General features: G+C 42.1%; 1 protein-coding gene across 4 annotated transcripts in view; it reads left to right on the plus strand.

The window, feature by feature from the left end:
• pcbp3 (poly(rC) binding protein 3) overlaps positions 1-22,030 on the plus strand; it is a 153,900-nt gene that overhangs the window by 15,189 nt on the left and 116,681 nt on the right. For all 4 annotated transcript variants that reach the window (XM_023981665.2, XM_023981666.3, XM_023981663.2 and 1 more), the window contains exons 2-4: positions 11,474-11,566; positions 14,927-15,037; positions 15,982-16,126. The gene's annotated coding sequence lies outside the window, so the exon portion shown is untranslated. The remainder of the gene's footprint in view (positions 1-11,473; positions 11,567-14,926; positions 15,038-15,981; positions 16,127-22,030) is intronic.

Raw genomic sequence — 22,030 nt, forward strand, 5'->3', positions numbered from 1 at the left:
GCCTTCCTGTGACATTGGGTGCTGTAGGTGTCCTGGAGGGCGGGTAGTTTGCCCCTGGCAATGGTTGGGCAGACCACACCACCCTCTGGAGAACCTTGCGGTTGCAGGCTGTGCAGTTACTGTACCAGGCGGTGATACAGCCCGACAGGATGCTTTCAATTGTGCATCTGTAAAAGTTTGTGAGGGTTTTTAGTGACAAGACACATTTATTTAGCCTCCTGAGGTTGAAGAGGCTCTGTTGCGCCTTCTTCACCATACAGTCTGTGTGGGTGGTCCATTGCAGTTTGTCAATGATGTGTACGCCAAGGAACTTGAAGCTTTCCACCTTCTCCACTGCGGTCCTGTCTATGTAGATAGGGGGGTGCACCCTCTGCTGTTTCCTGAAATTCACGATCATCTCCTTTGTTTTGTTGACATTGAGTGAAATGTTGTATTCCAGGCACAACAGTCCCAGAGCCCTGTAGGCTGTCTCATCATCATTGGTAATCACGCCTACTACTAATTGTGTCTGCAAACTTGATAATTGAGTTGGAGGCATGCTTGGCCACGCAGTCGTGGGTGAACAGGGAGCACAGGAGGGGGCTGAGCATACACCCTTGTGGGGCCCCAGTGTTGAGAATCAGTGGAGTGGAGGTGATGTTTCCTACGTTCACCACCTGGGGGCGGCCCGTCAGGAAGTCCAGGACCCTGTTGCACAGGGCGGGGTTCAGATCCAGGGCCTCGAGCTTAATGATGAGCTTGGAGGCTACTATGGTGTTGAATGCTGAGCTATAGTCAATAAACAGCATTCTTACATGGGTATTCCTCTTGTCCAGATGGGATACGGCAGTGTGCAGAGTGATGGCGATTGCATCATCTGTGGATTTATTGGGGTGGTAAGCAATTTGAAGTGGGTCTAGGGTGGCAGGTAAGGTGGAGGTGTGTGATCCTTGACTAGTCTCTCAAAGCACTTCATGATGACAGGAGTGGTGAGTGAGGTGGGTGCTACTGGGCGATAGTCATTAAGTTCAGTTACCTTTGCCTTCTTGTGTACAGGTACAATGGTGGCCATCTTGAAGCATGTGGGGAGAGCAGACTGGGGTAGTGATTGATTGAATATGCCCGTAAACACACCAGACAGCTGGTCTGCTCATGCTCTGAGGATGCGGCTGGGCCAGAAGCCATGCGAGGGTTAACACTTAAATGTTTTACTCACGTCGGCCACGGAGAGGAAGAGCCCAAAGTCCTTGGTAGCAGGCTGCATCGGTGGCACTGTGTTATCCTCAAAACATGCAAAGAATGTGTTTAGCCTGTCCGGAAGCAAGACGTCCGTCTCGGCGACATAGCTGGTTTTCCTTTTGTAGTCCGTGATTGTCTGTAGTCCCTGCCACATACGTCTCGTGTCAGTTGAATTGCGACTCCACTTTATCTTTATACTGACGTTTAGCTTGTTTGATTTCCTTGCGCAGTGAATAACTACACTGTTTATATTCTGCCATATTACCAGCCACTTTACCATTGTTAAATGCGATGGTTCACGCTTTCAGTTTCGCGCGAATGCTACCATCTATCCATGGTTTAAGGTTAGGGTAGGTTTTAATAGTCACAGTTGGTACTACACTTCCTTTCAAACTCAGTCACCGTATCAGTGTATGCGTCTAGATTATTTTCGCAAGCTACCTGAAATATCCCTGTCCACGTGATCAAAACAATCCTGAAGCGTGGATTCCGATTGCTCCGACCAGCGTTGAATAGTACGATGCACGGTTACTTTGTTTGAGTTTCTGCCTATAGGACGGGAGGCGCAAGATGGAGTCGTGGTCAGATTAGCCGAAAGGAGGGCGGGGGAGGGCGTTGTAAGCATCCCGGAAGTTTGAATAGCAATGGTCGAGAGTCTTAGCAGCGCGAGTAGTACAGTCAATATGTTGATAGAACTTCAGCAGCCTAGTCCTCAGATTTGCTTTGTTAAAATCCCCAGCTACAATAAATGCAGGTGGGATGTAAACGGCCGTGTTGATAACAGAGGAAAATTCTCTTGGGAGATAATATGGTCGGCATTTAATTGTGAGGTATTCCAGGTCGGGTGAACAAAAAGACTTGAGTTCCTGTATGTTCCTAGAATTACACCATGAGTCATTAATCATGAAACACACCCCTCCACCCTCCTGCTTCTCTGAGAGATATTTATTCATGTCTGCGCGATGTACTGAGAATCCTGCTGGCTTTACTGACTCCGACAGAGTATCCCGAGAGAGCCATGTTTCCGTGAAACAAAGTATGTTACAGGCCCGATGTCTCTCTGGAAAGAAATCCTTGCTCTAAGCTCATCAACTTTGTTATCCAAAGACTGAACATTAGCGAGTATACCTCGGAAGCAGTGGGTGGTGTGCCCGACTCCTAAGTCGAACTAGCAGGTGCATCTCGCCGGCAATGTTTTGGGTCGGCCTCTGGAATAAGTTCAATTGCTCTGGGGAGAGTGAACAAAGGATCTGCTCCAGGGAAGTCGTATACATAAAAATCGAAATACGGCAAAGTTTTCTAAGAGCTAGTCGCGATGCTGCCATCTCCGTCAGCGCCATCTTATGATATTAATGAATAGGCATAACATGTTTATTTTTCTCAGCATAATAACAATAACTAATGAGGCTGAACATTGACTTATAATGTTCTAAATTCTTAAAATAGCATTACTTTCTCTTAAAATAAGTATTCCAAATGACCTGTGCACTGGGAATTTAATTTTAAATGTGATTTCTGAGGCTGTTTCAAGCCTCCGGGACCGTAAATGGTGATTCCTGGTCTAGATTTTGTAGAGTCTTGATTTTTGAGGGAACAATTTTTTCCACAGAATGTCATATCATGCGGTATGTCACCTCACAAACTGTGCATTTCTGCTTTCTGAAGAGCTGACACATTAACTTTAGTAAACCTGGGTATAAAAATAGGCTACGCCCAAAATGGCACCCTATTCCCTATTTAGTGCACTACTTTTGACCAATAGGGTAAAACAGTGCACTATATAGGGAATAGGATGCAATATTGGACACACCCATAGCTCTACTAATCCTCCCTTTACAGTGGCACAAAATGACATGAAAGCAAGTCATCTTACTGCACAGTGAATGGGCTCTCCCCAACCTACATCAAAGCGCTCCAAGGAATGATACGCACAGTCAAACTTATGTGATGCAAGTAGTTCTGGTGGCCCATAGTGCAATTAAGCAATTCATACATTATGTAGTGTTTGCTAAAAAACTTCTTATGGCTAGCTAAGCCCCTCTGCTGAATCTTTTGTATAAAAGTGATTTTAAATCCTACAGCTCCTGATGGGTTTCTAGGTATGAGCAGTTTTACAATTTCCCTGTTTGTGTGTGTTTATGTGTGTGGGTGGGTGGGTGGGTGCGTGCGAGAGAGAGAGAACGAGATCCCCTCCCTAAATGTTCTGTCTGGAACCTTGGATGTTGAAGCTCCCAAACGTTTCAGTCAGGATTTTTTAAAGACTGTATGTCAAAAGTACTGTACCTTAAAACTTCCTTGCCAGCACAGATTGTGAAAGAGTACAAAACATTAAGAACACCTTCCTAATATTGAGTTGACCCCCTTTTGCTTTCAGATCAGCCTCAATTTGTCTGGGCATGGACTCTACAAGGTTTTGAAAGTGTTCCCATGTTGACTCCAATGTGGTGGACCATTCTTGATACACACGGGAAACGGTTGAGCATGAAAAAAAACCCAGCAGTGTTGCAGTTTTTTTACACAAACCGGTGTGCCTAGCACCTACTACCAAAGGCACTTAAATCTTGTGTCTTGCCCATTCACCCTCAATGGCACACGCATACACAATCCATGTCTCAATTGTCTCACAAATCCTTCTTTAACTATGTCTCCTCAACTTCATCTACACTGATTGAAGTGGATTTAGCAAGTGACATCAATAAGGGATCATAGCTTTCACCTGGATCACCCCCCCCCCCCCGCCCCCCCGTCATTCTATATCATGGAAAGAGCATGTTTTGTACACTCGGTGTATATCAATGATGCTGTTGCACTTACATTACTGATCTATGTACAGTTGAAGTCGGAAGTTTACATGCACTTAGATTGGAGTCATTAAAACTTGTTTTTCAACCACTCCACACATTTCTTGTTAGCAACTACATCTACTTTGTGAATGACAAATGTCATTTTTCCAACAATTGTTTACAGATTATTTCACTTAAAATTCACTGTATCACAATTCCAGTGGGTCAGAAGTTTGCATACACTAAGTTGACTGTGCCTTTAAACAGCTTGGAAAATTCCAGAAAATGATGTCATGGCTTTAGAAGCTTCTGATAGGCTAATTGATATAATTTGAGTCAATTGGAGGTGTACCTGTGGATGTATTACAAGGCCTACCTTCAAAGTAATGTATTTTGCTAAGGTGTATGTAAACTTCCGACTTCAACTATATCATTGATATTTGATGAATAGTTTAAAAACCTTTGTAGTGTCCAATAGTAACTATGTGTAAAATGTGTCACTGTGCTTGCTCAACAGTATAGCTTCCTTCCTCACATGTCTGCGACTGATCTCGGGTCCTCTGCTTCGCAAACACAAGTGACACCATCTTAGCCAGTTGTGCCACCGAAAAGGTACTAATCCGATAGCGAAGGTGTAGACATTTCAAGCTGGGGAGTGAGGCTATAGTGCAACAAGACCTGAGTTCAAATATATGTGTATTTCATTATTTGTATTTTAAATACTTATTTTCTGTGTATTTAAGGATATTCAAATAATGTGGCCAAATCAACTGCTTCTATTTGAAGAATTTGCTGTTGCAGTGTGTGGGTAAAATCACTGAGGAAGCCAAGCCAAGTCAGTAAAACAGCCATCTTACAACTATGTTGCGTTAATTGCCTAGTTTGCTCTATAACCCATTCGTTCATACGCCACGGAGACATACAATAAGGCCATGACAACAAAAAGACAGCAGTCACACACTGGTGGAATAAATTCTACACTTACGTTTGTTTCATCACAAAACCGGAGAGCAACATGTGTCCATGTGTCCAGCAAATACGGCATGTAACAAACAGTTATATCACCTGCAGAATGGTCAAGCAAGTTCATGTTTTTGACAATTTACTAAACAACTACTGATTTAAAACCACAGAGTTATCGCAAGTCAGCACAAAGACAACAGGAGAACTGCCTCTGCTATTCCAGCTGCCTCCGCTATTTCAACTTAAACATCATCAAATCAACAATACTATATATGCTTAGTTTAATACACTGAAAACAAACTTAAAGATACCAATAACAATTTAGGCCAATCATGTCTCTAAATATCATGTGGCTGTCCATGGAACTGGTTTCTCTGTGTGTGTGCGCATGCGTGTGCATAAGTAAACAAAACAAATTGGGAATCACCCTACTTGTAGATTAGTTGAACGCCAATGTGATCCTCCTCTCTTTCATTTTGGCAAAACGGTCTATGGCTCTGTCATACAGTACACTAAGTTTTTGTTGTCATGTGCTACCAGGCTAAAATGCTGTCTGACTTCCTCGCATGGGCAACAATGTACCAGGAAAGTTAGCTAGCTAGCTAGTTGATGTGATGCCTACTAGCTCCCCTCATTGAATCGTGGGATGGGACAAGGACATCCCGGCCGGCCAAACCCTCCTCTAACTCAGACAACACTGGGACAATTGTGCGTCGCCTCATGGGTCTCCCGGTCGCGGCCGGCACGGGTCTTGAACCAGCATCTGTATGAACGAAGTTTGCAGTGTCTTAGACCACTCGGGAGGCTCCATCCACAAAGTTTTTATTGCTTATCAATTGCCTTGCACAAAGTATCAAAATACTAAAATATTACATAAACAGGACTCTTAAAGAATTTCACGTGAATATTAAAGAATGTCACGTAAATAATTTTTTGATTACAGAAATAACGAAAATAATATGGAAAAATAAATAATAAAATGTTAATTATATAAAGCAGCCCATGTAATCATCTGTCAGAGAGTAGACCAAATCGGCCCGAGCCCCAAGTAATACATTTGGGCCAGATAACTCACACCGGAATCAGCCCGAGCTCAATCCCCACATCCTAGCCGTAAGTAAGACTGGGCCGAAGGCGGCCCAGACTCGGAAGGCGGCCCAAACTCGGCCGAGTGCCCCGACTCTCAGCCGGAATCGGCCCAGATCCACTGTGCTTGCTGGGATCTAGGCTACATATTGAACTTCAATCGTATCAGGCCAGTGGCACAGCATATTCATTTATGGTTAGATCAGATGGTTAGATCTCTCTGTACAGAGATTTTAGTCAAAACCACAAGTCTAAATCCCTGTCTCCATCCATGGCTTAGGAATGGGCCAATTTAGCAAGCTAGCTACTGCAGGACATCAACACAAGCAGACAAGTTTTTCTGAAGATGATGTTTTGCTTAGGAAGTGATTTGATTGGTCTGAAGCCAAATCCAAACTGGCCTCGTTTGGGTTGGTTTTGCTGCACCAGGACAACCCACAGTTGAGCTCAGCTCAATGCTGATTGGCTAATTATTTTATAATTTTTTTATCAAGGGAGGCCAAATGCTTGCTGGCATCAATCAATCAAATGCTACGGCGGCAACATGCTATACTCTTTTGCTCCAGACAGCATCAGATCCATGGGCTAAACATACAGAGACAGAGGTGCGCTGTTTCCCTATGGTCTGTGCATTGATGTAGTAGTCATAAAATGTATTATCAAATTGATGGCAGATCCATTCCTGTACTCTAAAATGAGCCTGCTCTATTCAGTTGGTTAGTCAAAATGTATATTATTCAGTTATTTTTTCCATCGTTATATTGTTAATGGGTTTTTTAAACCAAATCCGTGAAAAGATCCAGAGGATCAAGTATTTATTTCCTCTACATGAATAAATCACCACTTCAATCTAATCATTGTAATGAAACTAACCAATGAGAATTCATATATTTTCCTCAATGAGTAGTCCATGAGTCTGCACCAAATAACCTCTCAAGAGATAACTTCATTTGCCCGTTTAAAAAATGTGGGACCGCTTTTGGTTTAATGAATACAGACATGATGCACTTTATGATTTCGGCAGTCCAAAGTGTCGTGTTTTCAGCAGTCCAAATTGGTTCACTTAAGAAGTATGTATATTTCATTTTGAAATCTTTCTCCTTTTGAATCATTGTTACTCTACAGATACAATATGGATCCCCTGTTGATAAATATATAAATTGCCCATTCTGTATCTCGCAAAGAGCACAGCTCCTTTTACTCCTCCGGAGATAATATGGATATAGAGATTTATCGGTTTGCCTCCCCCTGACGGCTTGTGTTTTGTAGCAAGCTTTCGTAGAGGCCTGCGATTCATTATTAAAACTCATCATATAAATTGTTTAGGTTGGATTAATATTGTATGATATGTTCTGTAAGGCAAAAAGATATGAGTGACTTATTTGGGAACATAAAATGGTGGTCTTAAATTGAAAATTGTGCTAACCTCAGGGAATAACGATTTGCGGTTATAGGATGTATGTTCTTTATGATGTAATCATTTGGCATTTGCTTGTATTTTGTTTACTCCTACTTTATAGATACACCAGTATTCAATTCAATGTGGAAAGAGACATTATTGATGCTTACGAATTAAGTTGCATTTAAAATGCAGCCCTCAAGCTTCTGAGTAGTAGTTTTGCTCCAATCACATGGACGATCAGTGCATTATCAATGTCAGGTGATCACACGTCAATCCAATGCCTTGGCCTCATTCAGTAGGCAAACAGTGTGGAATGTTGCAGATAGACATATGAACAGAACTGACTTGAATCCTTATGGTACATGTCAGAGAGGCATGTCAGAGAGGCATTCTTATAAGGGCCATACAGTATAGACCTGGAAAAATGTACTTGCCCCACAGTCTTATAAAGGTTAACTACTCTGTAGATCTATATACCTAAGTTCCTTTATTCTCCCTGCCTCTCCGCCTCCATCTCAACAAATCTGCTCAGACAGACGGATGTGCATGTGCTATTACTATCAGAACAGCCTATAGTCCTGAACAGGGGTCAAACACTAATCTCTAAAAGTGAGGATATTTAAAGAGGAAATTAAAGGAGGAATAAGCGAGGATAAAGTATTAGGCTTTTTAGATATCATTACACATTAATATCGGATTCATGTGCCGAGGCCCTTTGCTGACTTCAATGCTGCGTTGTAATAGAGTTTCACCTCTGCGATTCTCGCCATTGGCTCTCTGTCAGAGGAGAGATCCAATCACCATACGCCACCCTAGTTCCGAGGAGGAAGATAAGCTCCCGTTCTCTGTGTGTCCCTGTCTTTTATCATTTCCTGTAGACTAGTAGAGGGATGTCTTGGGGATGGGGGTTGAATACATCAGACAAATGTTCTGATCCAGGGAGGCTTGTTAAACTTTCTAAATTCCACAGCAATTTCCATTGAAGATAAATAGACAAATATTTAACAGAATATATCATCATCTAGCAACCATGGAATGTTGTGTACATTCTGCGTCTGGCATGGCGTGGCTAAGGGTTAGGCCAGGCTAAGATTTTGTGGTGTATTATTGATTATTGTGTGAAAGTGAATGTGATAATCCAGCAGAGGGCAGTGTCCTCCCCTAGTAAATCAATCTCAGTGGCAAAGTGGTGTAGGACTGATCTTGGGTCCGTTTTGCATTTCCCCCACTAATAGTTAAGGTTAGTACTAGAGAAGCTGATCCTAGATCTGTATCTAGGGGAATCTTCACACTGGAGCAAGTCAGAGCCAGTATTCACAAGAGTCTCAGAGTAGGAGTGCTGATATGGGATCAGGTTTGCCTTTTAGATCATGCTGAATAAGAATATACGGACAGGGAGGGACCTGATCCTAGATCAGCACTTCAACTCTGAWTTTTTTTTTAAAAATACGGGCCCTGAAGGCACCATGTAACATCCTCACTCCCCCACCTTCCCTCAACACATCATTAATGTGACTTTAACATTGTTGTTATTGTAGGCCAAAAAGTATTGGATATCATTGTGTGTGTGTGTGTGTGGGTGTGTGTGTGTGGTGTGTGTGTGTGTGTGGTGTGTGTGTGTGTGTGTGTGTGTGTGTGTGTGTGTGCATGCCTGTCTGTGTGCATGCCTGTCTGTGTGCATGTATGTTTGCATTTATTCTATTCACAATCACATAGCTCCCCATCCCATGCTGCTGAATGCATGGTACACAGCCAGTGAGGGAGCTGTGGACACAATAAAAAGCTACCATCATGTGCCTTGATCCACATCACTTTTGTGAGGATACAATTCATAATGATTCCCCTCTTTTCCCCTGGAGTGTGGCCGGCTCCAGGCATAGCGACATAAGCAAGTAGTCTAGCCAGCTGTCTAAACTTGTAATAATCATGGTCGAATACCGACCGGGCACGCAGGGTATTTGCCCAAGGGCCCTGCCCTCCAGGGGGCCACCATTGATTTTGTTTTGTCACTCTCACTCAGATGTCATTCAAACATGGCTAGGGTATGTGGGACGTAGCGTCCCACCTGGTCAACAGCCAGTGAACTGCAGGGCCGCAAATTCAAAACAACGAAATCCCATAATTTAAATTCCTCAAACATACAGGTATTTTACACCATTTTAAATATAACACTTGTTGTAAATCCAGCCAAAGTGTCCGATTTCAAAAAGGTTTTACAACGAAAGCACACCAAACGATTATGTTAGGTTAGAGCCAAGTCACAGAAAAACACAGCCATTTTTTTCCAGCCAAAGAGAGGAGTAACAAACAGCAGAAATAGAGATAAGATTAATCATTAACCTTTGATGATCTTCATCAGATGACACTCATAGGACTTCATGTTACACAATACATGTATGTTTTGTTCGGTAAAGTTCATATTTATATCCAAAAATCTGAGTTTAGGCGGGACGCTACTGTCTCACTTGGCAAAAAGACAGAGAAAATGCAGAGCGCCAAATTCAAATTAATTACTATAAAAACTACTATAAAAGCAAACTTTCATTAAATCACACATGAAAGATACCAAATTAAAGCTACACTGGTTGCGAATCCAGCCAACATGTCAGAATTCAAATAGGCTTTTCGGCGAAAGCAAACAATGCTATTATCTGAGGATAGCACCATTGTAAACAAAGAGAGAAGCATTTTTCAACCCTGCAGGCACGACACAAAACGCAGAAATAAAAATATAATTCATGCCTTACCTTTGACGAGCTTCTGTTGTTGGCACTCCAATATGTCCCATAAACATCACAAATGGTCCTTTTGTTCGATTAATTCTGTCGATATATATCCAAAATGTCAATTTATTTGGCGCCGTTTGATCCAGAAAAACACCGGTTCCAAATTGTGAAACGTGACTACAAAATATCTCAAAGGTTACCTGTAAACTTTGCCAAAAAATTTCAAACTACTTTTGTAGTACAACTTTAGGTATTTTTTTTCGTAAATAAATCGATCAAATTGAAGACGGATTGATCTGTGTTCAATACAGGATTAAAACCAACTGTAGCTAGCTTTCTGGTCATGCGCTTCTAACAAACAGGACACTTCGAGTGACCCTCCTTCAAGATGGCCATATTTCTTCATTACACAAAGGAATAACCTCAGCCAATTTCTAAAGACTGTTGACATCCAGTGGAAGCGGTAGGAACTGCAAGAAGGTCCCTTAGAAAACTGGTTTCCCAATGAAAGCTCATTGAAAAGAGAGTGATCTCAAAGAAACTAAAATCTGAATGGTTTGTCCTCGGGGTTTCGCCTGCTAAATAAGTTATGTTATACTCACAGACATGATTCAAACAGTTTTAGAAACTTCAGAGTGTTTTCTATCCAAATCTACTAATAATATGCATATCTTATCTTCTGGGGATGAGTAGCTGGCAGTTTAATTTGGGCATGCTTTTCATCCAAAATTCTGCCCCCTACCCAAGAGAAGTTAAGTCTTGGCAAAAATATTAGAAATGCATGAAATTTGTCATAACATTTCTAAACTGCTCTCTGCCCTATGGCAAAATGTGAAGAATTGCAGAAATGTTGCTTCAAAACTGCAACATTGTCTCTTCTCCCCATGGCAAAATGTGTAGATTTGCAGGAAATGTACTTTAAAACTTAAATGCTTCTCTCTGCCGTCAAGAGGGGGGCTACTAAAATGTTTTGCCCCCGAAGTGGGGGGGCAACCAAATCTTGCTTAGGGCCCCCAAAAGGCTAGGGCCGGCCCTGCCTGGGATGTTGTCTTGAAATGGCTTAATTTAACACATGGACTACGTGTTTTACAGGCTGTAAAATACCACATTGTTATATGAAACGCATTCATTTTATTGATTTGAGACATACTGGTAGAATGTAGGTAAAAACACAGTACAGCATTTATTCTTTCTCTATTAATGAATTGATATTCATGGAGAGTATGAAAGTCAAATGCATAGGGCACTACTTTATTACTGAGGTATTATCTTTAGCTGTGATTTCTTTCTTCCAGTTTTTCCAACGAATCCAATATAAACCTGAAGAGGAACATATTATTGGACACTGTTATACCATTCGAAGTGGTCACCAAGGAAGTATTGCTCAGGTAAGTACTAATATAGGTGGGTTAATGCTGTGTACCTTAAGTTTCTTAGCTTTTACTTCACATTTAATCTCTTGTCAACATTGATGCCCTTGCCTGCACTTGTCCATAAAATGTGGGGGTAGGAAGAGGGGCGGGGGGGTATGCCTTATGATTAACGAGAAGTGGTGTGATCATCATAACAACACACAGGAACTCAAGTCATTCTGTTCACCTGATCTAGAACTCCTCACAATCAAATGTCGACCGCATTATCTACCAAGGGAATTCTCTTCAATCATAATCACAGCCGTATATATTCCCCCCCAAGCAGACACATCGATGGCCCTGAACGAACTTTATCTGACTCTTTGTAAACTGGAAATGGAACAACACACCCTGAGGCTGCATTTCATCGTAGCTGGGATTTTAACAAGGCTAATCTAAAAACAAAACTCCCTAAATTCTATCAGCATATCGATTGTGCTACCAGCTGGAAAACCCTAGACCATTGTTACACTAATTTCCGCGACGCTTATAAGCCCCTCCCCCGCCCCCCTTTCGGAAAGCTGACCACGACTCCATTTTGTTGATTCCAGCCTACAAACAGAAACTCAAACAACAAGCTCCCGCGCTCAGTCTGTTCAACGCTGGTCCGACCAATCTGAATCACGCTTCAAGACTGCTTCGATCACGCGGATTGGAATATGTCTCGCATCGCGTCCAACAACAATATTGACGAATATGTGATTCGGTGAGCGAGTTCATTAGGAAGTGCATTGCATGTCGTACCCACAGCAACGATAAAAACATTCCCAAACCAGAAACCGTGGATTGACGGCAGCATTCGCGTGAAACTGAAAGCGCGAACCACTGCTTTTAACCAGGCAAGGTGACCGGAAGCATGACGAATACAAACAGTGTAGCTTTCTCTCCGCAAGGCAATCAAACAGGTAAGTTTCAGATACAGAGACAAAATCGAGTCGCAATTCAACAGCTCAGACACAAGAGGTATGTGGCAGGGTCTACAGTCCAATCACGGACACAAAAGAAAACCCAGCCCCGTCGCGGACCAGGAGCTGTCTTGCTCCCAGACAGGCTAAACAACTTTTTTGCCCGCTTTGAGACAATACAGTGCCACTGACACGGCCCCCTACCCAAACCTCGGGCTCTCCTTCACTGCAGCCGAGGTAGAACATTTAACGTAACGAACATTAAACTGTTAACCCTCGCAAGGCTGCAGGCCCAGACGGCATTCCCAGCCCGTCGCTCAGGAGCGATGCGCGCAGACCAGCTGGCTGGCGTTGTTTACGGACACTTCAATGCAATCCTGTATCCCACATCTGCGTGTTTCCCACATGCTTCAAGAGAGGCCCACCATTGTTCCTGTTCCAAGAAAGCTAAGGTAACTGAGCCTAAACGATACCGCCCCGTAGCACTCACTTCCGTCATATGAAGTGCTGTGACGAGGACTAGTTACAAGGACCATATCACTCACCCTACCGGACACCTAGACCCACTCCAATTTGCCTTCCGGACCCATGAGGTCCACCAGAACGACGCAACGGCACAAGGCCTGCACCTGGCCCTACACATCTGGACAAGAGGATAACGCCAATGTGAGAATGCTTGGTCATCTTTACAGCTCAGCATTTAACACCATAGTACCCTCCACTCGTCATCAAAGCTCGAGACCTCTGGGTTTGAGCCCGCACCTGTTGCAACTGGTCCTGGGACTTCTGACTGGGCCGCCCGCCAGGTGGTGAGGGTAGGTAACAACATCTCCACCCGCCGCGATCTCAATCACTGGGCCCCACTAAGGGTGCGTTCTAGCCCTCTCCTGTACTCCTGTTACCCCACGACTGCGTGGCCATGCCGCCTCCAACTCATCATCAAAGTTTGCGGTGACACTACCCGTGGTAGGCTGTGATTACCAACAACGACGGGACGGGCCTACAGGGAGAGAGTGAGGGCCCTCGGAGTGTGGTGTCAGAAAAATAACCCTCACACTCAACCGTCAACAAACAAAGGAGATGATTTTTTTGTGGACTTCAGGAAACAAGCAGGAAGCGGGCACCCCCTATCCACATCGACGGGTCAAGTAGTGGAGAAGTGGAAAGTTTTTAATTCCTCGGTGACGACTCACGGAAACTGGAATTGTCCACCACACAGCGACAGCGTTGTGAAGAAGGGCAGCAGCGCCTCTTCAACCTCAGGAGGCTGAAGAATTCGGCTTGGTCACCAAAAAGCACTCACAAACTTCTACAGATGGCACAATCGAGAGCATCCTGTCGGGCTGTATCACCGCCTGGTACGGCAACTGCTCCGCCACAACCGTAAGGCTCTCCAGAGGTAGTGAGGTCTGCACGAACGCATCACCGGGGGCAAACTACCTGCCCTCCAGACACCATACACCACCCGATGGTCACAGGAGGCCATAAAGATCATCAAGGACAACAACCACCCAAGCCACTGCCTGTTCACCCCGCTATCATCCAGAAGCGAGGTCAGTACAGGTGCATCAAAGCAGGGACCGAGAGGGACTGAAAAACAGCTTCTATCTCAAGGCCATCAGACTGTTTAAACAGCCACCACTAAACATTCAGCGCCGCTGCAACATACGTGACTCAACTCCAGCCACTTTTAAAATGGGAATGATGGAATTATGTAAAAATGTACCACTAGCCACTTTAAACAATGCCACTTAATACAATGTTTACATACCCTACATTACCCATCTCATATGTATATACTGTCTCTATATCATCTACTGCATCTTGCCATCTTTATGTAATACATGTACCACTAGCCACTTTAAACTATGCCACTTTATGTTACATACCCTACAGTACTCATCTCATATTATATACCGTACTCTATACCATCTACTGCATCGCCAGGCCTTCCCACCACTCATTCATATATCTTTATGTACATATTCTTTATCCCTTTACACTTGTGTGTGTGTGTAAGGTAGTAGTTGTGGAATTGTTAGGTTAGATTACTGTTGGTTATTACTGCATTGTCGGAACTAGAAGCACAAGCATTTCGCTACACTCGCATTAACATCTGCTAACCATGTGTATGTGACTAATAAAATTTGATTTGATTTGATTTGATTTAGGTCTTGACAAATTAATGTAACTGCCACAGAGTTTTTCAAATTATTTAATAACTGCCCCCTAAAACCAAATTACCTGAAATGTATAACTGGAAATTACAATTACAATGTCAGAGTAAACAATATACTGTATAACAGCACAGCAGAGACATTCACCACTGTAACCCATTATTGTGATGATATATTCTAGTATACCATGTACATGACATTTTACTGTATTCCACCATTACCTCATGACCGTCTGTCCATCTCTCCTGTTCCAGGTGGAACGGCACTGGACAGACAGAAGTCTCCCCAGTCCTCTGGAAGGTTGACAGCACAAGGTCACATGACCTGGAAGAGAAAACCCAGGAGACTTTTGGGATCCCTTTTTGGTGAGAGAACAATCACACCTCAATGATCTGCCTTTCTCGGCCTGGGTCATGTTCATTAGGGCCACGCAATTGTAAGTGTTATAAAACATTTTGCAACGGGAACCAAAAATAAGCCTTTCTTATTGGACAAGTTCAGGTTTTCCCTCCCATTTTCAGTCCGTTTTCATCCTTTTAGTGCCTAATGAACGTGACCCAGGTCTCCCTTGAAAAAAGGTATTTGACTTCAATGGGACTTCCTGGTTTAAATTAACATTAAATAAGTATAAAATCAAGAATATTCCACATCTCAGCCAAAACCCATGAATATGAACAAAGATATGATTGATATCTGTAGCAAATAGAAGCTAGGTTAGCCCGTAGAAACTGTAACAAGAATATCTATCTCAGTAGATACGGCAATGCAGCACAGATATGTACATGCACACATGCTTACACACACAATCAGTCATCCATTCAATCAATCACACATGCATTCCCACATATACACAAACAAAAACATAATCACACATGCATTTATAAATGCATGCACATGCCCACAACACCCGCATGAATACACAGAGAGACAGATTGACATTATAGCTTTGCATCTCTGAATTCCTTATAAATGATGCCCCACTATAATTGAAAGAGGAAATGATGGGAAATACATAATGGTGTAGTTTACTGTAACAATTCTCTTTTTGCTACTTTTCCCTAATGAGAGAACTTAGCAAAACGCATGAAGATGAAGTAACCTAGTCCACATGCACATGCGTTTGCCTTTTTGCTCGGTGGCCCTTTTCTTCTTTAGCTAACAGTACATGAAGGCCTTGCCTGAACAAGGTCTGGTCTACTGCCGTAGAACGTATGAACCAGAAGAGATGACAGACGCATGATTGTGTTTGTCATGTCAATTAGCCCTATCTAGATGTTGACTTTCAATGTTTGGTGCTCTGGCTGTGTAGAATGGGCCGGTTATCAACCTGGAAACAAGTCTAAAGACTGATGAACTGATCTGCACGGAGACGCAGCTGTGCTCGGTCGTCCCCTCTGCTCTCTGCCAAACGGCTCCATTAATGCCCTGAGAACCCACGACCTAGCGCAACTCTGGTGAGTAAAGCTACGTTATCTCTTTTCTTTTCCTACATGGGGCTCCTGAAGAAGCTCTGTACTAATACTACTAATTGGAATTGAGGAATTGGAAATTGGCCCGCAAGGGTTTCCCTGAGTTGGCTGAGTTTAAATTGGGTATTGACCCCGTCTCCATTCCATACCACGATGTTAGTGTTCCTCTTTTGTTGTGTCCGTCTAGGAAAGCTTTATTCCTGACAGAGACAGAGGTTTTCTGTTAAGTTTTCTCTAACGGTAGTGCTGATAGGCGTCGAGATGCGTGATTTAGGATGTGATGATTCATACTTTTTGATTCAGGATTTTGGTTGCATCTCCTTCTTTGTAAAAGACTAAGTTGTACACATGATTGAAAATGGTTTATAAACCATTTTGCTGATGTTTTGTTTCACTATAACATTGTTTTTGATCAGATAAATTACTGGCAAGTCATTTCGAAGAAAAATTGTCCCCAATGTTGCCTGCCCTTACGTGTGGACGAGTGACATACAAAATGTCAGTCGTCGTTATAATCCCCGTGTTGTATCATCCACAAAGTCGTTGCATCACATTGCTTCCTTTCCACCAGGGATGTTACTCCCCAGGGAGATGTTGTCCTTTTGTCATCCTAACTAGTTTTGCCACATTGGCAGCTTTTGCTCAAGGGTGACCAGTTCAGGAACTGCCGAGTCATGAGTAAAAATAACTCACGCAGACTCACGCCCAGAGTTCTGCCGTTACTTATGTACATGTTAGATCATAAAGAGATAAAATGGTGAGAGCGAAACACCAAACGTTGACTGTATCTTTGGCAAAAGCACAACCTGGTCTCTGAGCATTTTGTATTATTCTGTATGTATATCCGAGACACTCCATTTAGTATGATACCTTACGTGTCCTATGGTATTTATTAATTAGTGGATGTCCATCACCCATTTTGTATAATATGTTACGGATTACAATTTGTATTATATGTTACGAATTTGCAAACGTACAATATGTTACGAATTTGCAAAACATACTATATGTTACGAATTTTCAAAACATACTATATGTTATGAATTGGAAACGTACTATATTTACGAATTTGCAAACATACTATATGTTACAAATTAGCAAAATGTACAGTATGTTACGAATTAGCAAAACGTACTATATGCAGGGTTGGGGAGTAACAGATTCCATGTAATCCGTTACATGTAAGGGTTTACAAAAAAACTGTAACTGTCATCCAGCAAAAATATTGTAATCAGATTTCAGATACTTTTGAAAAACTAGATGATTACTTCAAGGATTACTTTTAAATTCAGAAAGGATGTTTCTCAAATGACATTCAAGAACAGGAATAGGCTTTTGTAGGCTACAGTCCAAGATATGTCTTCCAATGATGCGACTGCTGTCGGCACCCAAAGATTATCCAACTTGAATAAACTCTTGGAGGTAAGGATGACAGCAGTGTAGTCTATGGCGATACGGATATCACTTATTATTGATATCTACATAGCACATTGATGTGAATCACACTGCTGCTCTCTCATTTAGCTATTTGTGCCTTATGGAATGTGGTTGTTCTGGATGGCTGTTCACAAATCTAAATGTGTATTTGAACCGAATAATGGTTGAATTCAAGAAGTTTAAACTGCCTATCAACCATTGTTTTCAAACCAGTTCACAGACAGTGAAGAATACGCTCTTGCAACAGCTGCATAGTGCAGATCCCAGCCTATAGAATAAAAGTGAGGCTTTTATTGCTCAATCTAATTCATGCTGATTAAAAAAAATCCATATGCCTAATTTACACATTCTTAAACTAGCACACTTTTGATAGACTTAAAAGGGGGGAATCTGTAGTTGCTACATCCGTTTTTGGACTTATAAAATATAAGCTTGTTTTTCTCCAATGTTTGTAAACATTGGAAATGTTTGTAAACATTGGAAATGTAAACAAACACTGTATAACCTCATAACATGGATGGTCAGTCCTTGCATCCATATCTCTGTCTATTAATCTGAGAGTGGTTACATTTCTCCAGGCCCATCCCTCAGCTTTTTACCAAAACAGAGGCAGGCAACAAAATAGGCTTATAGCAAATGCAGCATATGGCATTCATTTTCACATGTAAATAAATAGCACTTATAAATAGCATTTATTTTTCAACTCGAATCAATGGGTTACAGTTACTAGTTACTATATGTTATGAATTTGTAAAACATGATATGTTACAATTTCTAGCTAGTTAGCTAATGTTAGCTAGCTGGCTAACGTTAGCTAGGCTAGGGGTTAAGGCTAAGTTTCGGAGTTAGGTTAAAGGGTTAGGGGAAGGGTTAGCTAAGGGTTAATGTTAGGGTTAAAGGGAGGGTTAGCTAAAATGGTTAAGGTTAGTGGAAGGGTTAGCTAACTTCATAAGTAGTTGGGATTGCTGGACGTTAGTGTTACAGCCCATCCATCAATCCCCACCAACCACCCTACTTTGGTTTTTACCTTAAGTAACCATCTGTCTTATGTTACCATACCAAACTCATTTAAGTGTCCCAGGTTAACGTATACAATGTGACGTCCAGTCTATGGGACCAGTCTGCAATGCAAGGTAGGTCTATACAAAAGGGAGGGTGGTAACAGTTAGGTCACTCTTCAAGAGATCATGGCTTTCATAGTATTTTCTCATTCTCAAGGATGTGAGAGAATAGGAGCTATTTTACCGTTCTCAGTTTGTCAGAAGTGCAGACATTGCAACGTATACTGTATGCAAATAAATATTGGTTCATATAACTGTGGCAGATAGTTATACTGCTAGGACTATGTGTAGGCAGGCAGGCAGATGTGGTTGTCTAGGGTTTCTTCTGAGTCTGCACTTTGAGCTGAGTGACGCTCGTGTCAGACGGGCACATTACATAGGGGCCCATCTGCGTGAGAGTGAATGATCAAGATGGGCCAAAGATTAGTCTTTTTAATATCTGTTTGAGTTTTTAAAGGCCACCGTCATCATCACTGCTTGGGCGAAAGGGGGGAAGGAGGGGGGTCGTTTTTTTGTTTTTCTTCTGGATATGTTGCAACTTTTATAAATGCAGCATTTATTAATGTGTTCATAACTCATAAACTAATCTGTCAGACCAGTACACAGGGAGGCAGTCTAATTTCCTCTGCCGTACTCCAACAACTTTGAAATAGTGTGCAGGCACTGGCATTTATCTTGCTCTCCTTAGTACAGAGTACAAACAAAAAGACATACTCTCTCTCACACAAACACAGATGCACACACAAGCATGTACGCGCGCACACACATCGCTACCTTATCTCCGAGTCATGCTCTAACACTACGTAGAATTTGTCAGACAGTAGTACAGCCTCTACTAGCAACATTATTTTATTTTGCCATTGCGCTTTTACTAGCACAAATCAAATTAATCTCATAATGAGCTTGTATAGGTAACGCTCAATTGACGTAATAATTAAAACACCAGGAGAGGAAATGAAGGCATTAAACGTCATGAGCAGTTTAATGGAGAGGATGTCTGTTAAACTTTCGCAGATGTAAGGACATAGTCATGTCAGAAGCTGGCAGATTCATTACTTGCCAACAACAGCTGCAAATTCCAATAAACTACAGTGCATTACGTTTAAGTTCACTTTCATTGGTTTGTCTAACACTATCATGAATCGAGCAACAAAGTTTTATGGGTCAGAATGCAGTATTTATTTAGTTTCATAGCACAAACATTTGTTAGCATGTTTCTCACACTGGCTTTAGCTATGGAGGGATCAGGCCTGCCAAGGCAACTGCATGGGGGGTTGCCTTAGAGGGAGACAACGTCTTCATAGGGCGACAAATTCCCATGATTTGTGAATCTGTTCAGACCAAACACCTAGTGCGATAGCTAAAATGGCTTTGAAAAAATATGATTTCAGCTAACAGGGAGAAGTACATTATCTTCCAAAATAATTACATTATGGCATGACCTGGAACACTACAGAGAAGATTTCTAATGCTTCCCCGGTCTGGACACCCTGGAATGATACAGATAAGATTTCTAGCTGCCCACAACCACAACTACTAAACCACAACTACTGACCACAACCACAAAACTACTGACCACAACTAATGACCACACAACTACTGAACCACACAACTAATGACCACAGCCACACCACTACTGACCAAAACGACTGACCACAACCACAAAACTGCTGACCAAAACTACTGACCACAGCCACACCACTACTGACCAAAACTGCTGACCACAACTGCTGACCACAGCTACTGACCACAACCACACACCTACTTACCACAAAACTACTAACCACACACCTACTTACCACAAAACTACTGACCCACACTCAGCTCCTTGGTGTAGCAAGCTAGGTCTGGTTCGCACTAGCTCTGGTGTAGCTGTGGTATGCATGATAAATGATCACTACTTAAATATGCATACATTTGCATATAATACCCAACAACAATAATTGTAACTCTTGAACCATTCAAGCAAGTGACACCAAATCAACTTTCAGTTTATCCTATCAACCAACCAGCCAATGTTTTTCATCGACCTACTTTTTTAACTATAACCGGTCACCACCATTACTATCGCAGACACTATCGTACTATAACTTATTTCAAAACCCTAATCCTTTCAAACAAGCACATCACATTTTCTTCCGGAAATGTACTTTTCAATGATCACTGTTAGCCTAAAGAGTTTATTTATTAGCTAGAACTACAGCTAACTATCAGCAGGTCTACATACGAACCTATTCTACAACTACCACAAAAATACTTTTAAAGGTGCATCAACTGATGACAGCCCATCATATTTCCATCCCCAAATAATAGCTTAAAACTTTTGAAATCAAACTTGATTTACACTTGAGTTTTACAAAAGTATATTGTGCGTCTATGTATCTGTAAGCATACAAATCCATTTTGATTGATTTAATTAATGAGACTTGCAAAGCAAACATTCCATTCTAAATCTTCATCATCTCACTCACTCACTCATCCACATCACGTCCACTGGCGCATAGGGCAATAACAAAGGCACACCTTTTCTGTCTGACTCTGGCCATATTCTCCACCGTGCCCCAGCTCTGCTGATTTTGTTGATTGTTCTCCGCCCCTTTGTCTTGGGCCTCCCGCTTTTACACCCGCCCTCTGGAGTCCAATGGACACCTATTCTTGGGATGGAGTCTGTACTCTTTCTCAGGGCGTGTCCAATCCAGCTCCAGCGGCGTCTCTTATGTATGGCATCCATGGCTTCCTGCTTCATTTGTCTAAGGAGCTCGGTGTTTGATATTGTGTTTGTGCAGAAGATGTGCATGATTCTCCGGAGACAATTTCTGCGGAAGGCAAATAGTTTTATCAGGTCTGCATCTGTCGTTTTCCATCATGCCTAACAATAAAGGACAGTTGCCAGTACACAGCTCTGGTATATTTAGAGTTTTGTGTTTGTGCTATGTTATTGAACTTTGTAAAGATTGCTCTTTGCTGGTGCCTCCATCATGGCATACAGTGCATTCAGAAAGTATTCAGACCCCTTGAATTTTTCCACATTTTGTTAGGTTGCAGCCTTATTTTTAAAAATATATATTTTTAACAAGGCAAGTCAGTTAAAAACAAATTCTTATTTTCAATGATGGCCTAGGAACAGTGGGTATAATTCCTTGTTCAGGGGCAGAACGACAGATTTTTACCTTGTCAGCTCGAGGATTCGATCTTGCAACCTTTCGGTTACTAGTCCAACGCTCTAACCACTAGGCTAGCTGCCGCCCCTTATTCTAAAATKTATTAAATAATTTCCCCCCCCCTCAATCTACACACAATACCCCATAATGACGAAGCAAAAACAGGTTTCAGAGATTTTTGCAAATGTATTAAATAAAAACCTGAAATATCACATTTACATAAATAACTA

Source organism: Salvelinus sp. IW2-2015, linkage group LG36 (genome assembly GCF_002910315.2).
Source record: "Salvelinus sp. IW2-2015 linkage group LG36, ASM291031v2, whole genome shotgun sequence".
Lineage (NCBI taxonomy): Eukaryota > Metazoa > Chordata > Actinopteri > Salmoniformes > Salmonidae > Salvelinus > Salvelinus sp. IW2-2015.